Source organism: Rana temporaria, chromosome 12 (genome assembly GCF_905171775.1).
Source record: "Rana temporaria chromosome 12, aRanTem1.1, whole genome shotgun sequence".
Classification (NCBI taxonomy): Eukaryota; Metazoa; Chordata; class Amphibia; order Anura; family Ranidae; genus Rana; species Rana temporaria.
The window spans coordinates 123220047-123225656 of NC_053500.1; the positions used below are offsets into that span (position 1 = coordinate 123220047).

The window sequence follows — 5610 nt, forward strand, 5'->3', positions numbered from 1 at the left end:
TCAGAACCATCAATTAACTAATAAATGTTTTTAACAATTTGAGCTATAGTAGCTCTTCTGTTGGATCAAACTACATTCGTTCCCCACGTGCATCAATGAACCTTGGCCTCCCATAACCCTGCCGCCGATGCGCTAGTTTTCTTCCTATGACCACTTATGGTATGTCCTGACCACTGCAGACTGGGAACATCCCAAAAGTTGCTCTGATGCAGTCATCTAGACATTGCAAATTGGCCCTTGTCAAAGTTGCTCAAATCCTTAAACTTAACCATTGTTTTCTACTTTCAACACATCAGTTCAAGGACAATGTTGTGTCAAGTATTGTACTAATGAAAAATTCCTTACCAAAAATGAAACCATATGAATAGAAGCAAAACAAAAAAAATAAAATTATAAAGTCATTTAAAAAAAATTGTCAACTGTGTAGAATGAAACTGTACTCTTGAACAATTAAAAGGTGCCTCTATTCAAAAGATTTGAATGGGGAGAATACCAGGGTGCTGCTGTAACTATTTTGCAAATATCAAGTACTTTTGAAGTACTTCTGTTCCTGAATGTATTCCATTGTTGGCTTCTTCCCATAAGCAGGAGCGGTGCCAACAGTCAAGGTCCAAACTCCTCTAAGCCATCAACAGAAAATGTGAATCAGCGCCAACAACGTTTTTGTTAATACAGGGCACCTGTGATTTTCTAAAGTTTGTTTAAGTGCACAGATAAAAGAGATACGCTTAGTGCATATCATTTTATCAGTGGGCATAAATGTATTGGAAAAATATGTTTGTATCTTTGTAATGATATAAGTATATGAGGCAGCCATATCTGCTCACTACATATTCAGGCCAATACGTATGCAGGTTCTGCTTCTTTTATATCACCAAATGTCTATTAGAATAGGTCTGATCTGATTGAAAATCTCACACTGTTCGCAGTCTCTAATGATGTAAAGCACCAATCTGCTGCCGGTAGCCAAAAGTTATAATGACGATGATAGAGGATTTATACTGCGCCGAATACGCCCCCTTAGGCGCACATCTAGGCGCACACTGACCCTAGAATCAACTACGATGACTGATAAACTGGTAGAGGGCCCTGGGTTGAAAGTCCAGAGCTATTAGAGGGTGAGATAGAACAAAAAAAAATAAATAGAGTGGGGGGAATGAGAGAGCATAGGCAGAAACCATGGGCTAGATTCATGTAGCATTTACGGCGGCGTATCTCCAGATACGCCGCAGTAATTTCAAATCTGCGCCGGCGTATCGTTACGCCGATTCTCAAAGGCAGATACGCAAAAAAAAATAGGCTTCCTCCACCGACGTAACATGAATGCGGCGGCGTATAATTGTGTGCAATATTACGTTGGCAGCTAGGGGCACTTCCGTTGTTTTCGGCGTAGAATATGCAAATTATTTATTTACGTCGTTTACGTTAGGCTATTTCGGCGTAAGGTTGTCCCTGCTATTAGGAGGCACAGCCAATGTTAAGTATGGATGTCGTTCCCGCTTCGAAATTTGAATTTTTTACGTCGTTTGCATAAACACCCCTCCTGACCAGACCAATTTTCAGCTTTCAGCGCTCTCACACTATGAATGACAATTGAAAGAAAAAAGTGGGTAGGGGGCGCTGATAATACGAAAATCCAATAGGAAGTGGCAATAAAGCGCCTGTGCAAACAATGCAAAAAAAAATATATAGCCGTGAAATATCAATAAATAAAGATCCTAATGGGGATCGCAAAACTTGCCATATGTGTGCCAAACAGCAAATAAATAAAGTGCATGTGCAGTATATACAAACAAGAAAAATTTGTACATAAGACCTGTATATAAATCACAGAAAATAAAATAAAATACGTGTGCACTGAGTGCCAAAAAAGGGGGATTGCGTAAAAAAACAAAAAAATATTCGAAAAATGATATATCAAATGTGAATGAATCACAAAATGTAAAACAGTGAGAGGTCACAAAGAAAAGTCCATAATCTTGGGATGTAAATGTCCATAATGGAGCGCGCGCGGGGAACGAGGAAAGGGGTGGCCGTAAAAAGACGGCGTTCCAGAGAAGTAGAGCCACCCTGCGGCCGTATATAGTCGTAGGGCCGTCGGGAAGTGGTTAAACCCTTCCTGAAGCTCAGAAGGGAGGGTAATGACCTTAGGGTTGATGGTAGTGAGTTCCATAGCTCATTGCCCTTTGTGACCAGGCGTCTGTTGCCAGTGGATTGTAGTTTGCTAATTGTTGGTTCTGTTAGTTGTAGATTGGCTGATGGAATGTTCTCGGTGGTACATAATGAGAGGCCCATTCAGACAAATAAATTGGGCCCAGCTTCCGGTGTGCCCTATACATATAACACATTGCATTAAATAGTACCCGCTTTGCAATAGGGAGCCAGTGCAATTTTGCGAGCACAGGAGTTATGTGGTCTCTTCTTGCACATCCGGTTATAAGATCCTCACCTAGGCTTTAGATAACATGATCTACTGTAGCTCACAAATGGCTGTTTTTAATCCTCAATTCTGGGTTCTGTTTGCATCTGTGATGTCACCCTGTCTCATAAGCCCCTGGTAGAAAATGTGACTGTGCCCACACACATTGCCCAAGCAATGGTCCACCATTGAGTTTGATGGTTTTTGGAGTATCTTGATCTGTTGAGTACTAGACATGTGCATTCGTTTTCATCCAAATGCATTTTCATCCAAATTTCTGGGATTTTCGCGTTTGTTTTAACATACGATAATAAACGCGCAGAATTTGAAATTTGAAACATCTGAAATAAAAAAAATGCCCCCGTCAATCCGGCAGATTTGCATGGCCCTACCCTGACCTCAAAGGTTGGTACCAGCTCCTCCACCAGATCGCCGACAGGGACAGCGCCCACACCAAAATCAGCCAGAAGGCCAGAAAAAGACCCTGCCAAAAGGCCAGACCTGATGCAGCACCAATCCTCACCAGGAGCTTCCTTCCGGACGGCTCAGACTAGACCCTGACTGACGACTCTTAGGGCGCCCACACACAAGTCCCTACCGAAACAGCCCTTCCAGGTGCAATGACACAATTGAATTTGCTTCCGCCCTCCCCACACTTGGGAGTAGCATAGCGCCTCCTTTGGCAACTACTAAGAACAGATAATACACTTGATCTTAGCCAAAAGGCAGTGAAGCGATTTTCTTGTACCTAATGGGTTTATTACTGAAAAACGCTGGATTCCACTTCATAATGAAATCTTGGTTAAAAAGGTGATTAGCATTTGCCCCACCTTACCCAAGAGTTAGGGAGATCTTCCTGGATTGGACAAAGCTGTAAAAACCCAACATGAAGGCAAGCCCTGCCACCATTTTGATTTTAATTGGAGGTCTTCTTTAATTTAAAGAGAAAGAAAATCCTGCGCTTAAGGAGTTGGTATTTCAGATCATGTGTTATCCAAAACAAATATTCTCTATAAATTGAGTATTTAAAGCATCAATCAAGGCGCATGAAGGCAAAAGCCACAGGGTGACAAGAAGATAAATGAAACACACAACTGAACTAGAGACCAGAAGATCGTATCACAACGTTTGATGTACAAAATTCAATACAATATCCTTGGCCTCATCTGCTGTGCTGCATAGTTCAGATGTGAACATCTGCATATGGGGGCTGAGCACACTCTGCTTAACATACTTAATTTATCATGCTGTCTCCTTAGCGAGCATTCAGCTAAATCTATAATTCCACAAAGGGAAATATAAAAATGCAGCTTTGTGCGCCACACAAGCAAAAGAAATCACAAGCCAATTAGGCTGCATGAACAGGGATGGCCCCAATTTATCTCTTACGGGGGATCTTTGCTGAAGTTTGAATGACCAGGGATGCATTTCAGGTATGTGCCACTGCCCAGTAATATTAGATAGTGAGTCAAACACCAGGAGTCAATTTAATAATGTTTTCTGCAGTGCTTAGGCCCTCCACCACCTTCCCTACCATTCTCTCATCATAAAAACTTTTGAATTCATTAAAAGTCACTCACAGCTGTATTATCGTTGTGTGTAAAAGAACCCATGCTTAGTAAAATATTTCTACTGCTAAGGAAAAGAATGAAGAAATAGTTCAACCTTGCCCACTTACCCACATGCTAAAGAGTGCAAGATAACCTCATGTACTTATAGTTTTGTAGGGATCTGCTGCCCTCTACTGTCAGCTGCTATTATGACACTGTAATGTATAATTATGTATGTAACTTCTAGACACTGGGGTTGTTGGAAGGTGGGTGGAAGTGGACAGAGAGAGAGAGAGAGAGAGAGAGAGAGAGAGAGAGAGAGAGAAGGTCTCAGCTACATGTCCTGCCCATGCTACTAATTAAAAATCAGATGAGATCATTATAGCCAGATAACTAGGACTGCATTCCAGGCTGGTTGGGCAATGGCTGGAGGGTCTCTTCGTCAATGCAGATCTTGTCTTCAGGTCTCCAACACAAGGACAGACTCCACATCATCCTCAGGGGCTCCTACAATGGGGCTTTGCTGAAATATTAATCTAGAGGTATCTCTATAATATTATGTGCACAATTCCATCAGGACTCCTATCAGGCCCTTTACTGGTAATTCCTGTTTGTACATTGGAAGTACGAACTGGTATAAGTCTCTTCTTATAAATAGCTTGTATTATTTCTATACTGGTGTGCAGCTATATACTTATGGTTAATGCTGTATGCTGGTCGCAGTAGGTCCTTTGCTCCCAACAGGGGCGGACTGACAACTCATGGGGCCCCCGGGCAATAGAAGATTATGGGGCCCCTCTGGCTTACAGATGGCCACCACGCCAGGAGGCAGTGCAGAGGCAGGGCAGCTAAAATCTTGGGATATTCACATTAAAAGCATGTCAGTCTCGGACATATCAGGGAAAGATCTAAAAAAAACACAGATTTTTACATACTCTCCCTGGTTTTACTGAGCCTGGCAACCCTGATGGGGCCCCCTAGTGGCATGGGGCCCTCGGGCAGTGCCCGAGTGACTCAATGGTCAGTCCGCCCCTGGCTCCCAATTACTTTGTTTAGATTACTCGTTAATTTCCCAGGAAGGGAATTCCCTCTGTTCACAGAGTCCTGTTCTGGGTGGAGCCACTGCCAACTTTACTAATAATCCCGCCTTGCCACTTAGTGAAGGTTCTAGTTCTCATATTTACTTACAGATTTAACAAAGCGGTATCTTACCACCTTCGGCACAAGCAGACTGTGCCCATCATTGTGCTAAAACTGCATTTTGTTAATAAACACAAAGTCAGAGTTTAGATCTGCTTTACGCTACACTATGTGTAATTGTTCATACCTTTTCTTTATATTAAAGTTCCATTATCTCATGTACACCAGATGCACAAAATTAGCCATATGTCAGGCAGATGGGTTGAAAACTCAAAATGAAACAATTGCAGACTAAAGCAATGTGGCGACACATGCAGAACCCCTCTAGGACTTTGGTCTGGCTGTTTAGAAAAATATTTTTCCGTAGGCATCGGCCATTATATCTGCTTGAATGTAGCTTTTTTTTTTTCTGATTAAAGTTCCACTTTAAACACTAATATTATCGCACTTGAAAGCATCTTATGTGTTTGAAATACATTTCTGTAACAGAAAATTTTGCCT

The 5610-nt window shown here is 41.9% G+C and overlaps 1 pseudogene; it reads right to left on the bottom strand.

Moving 5' to 3' along the window:
* Positions 1-3029: 3029 nt before the first annotated feature.
* On the bottom strand, positions 3030-3157 carry LOC120919667 (annotated as a pseudogene).
* Positions 3158-5610: the final 2453 nt, after the last annotated feature.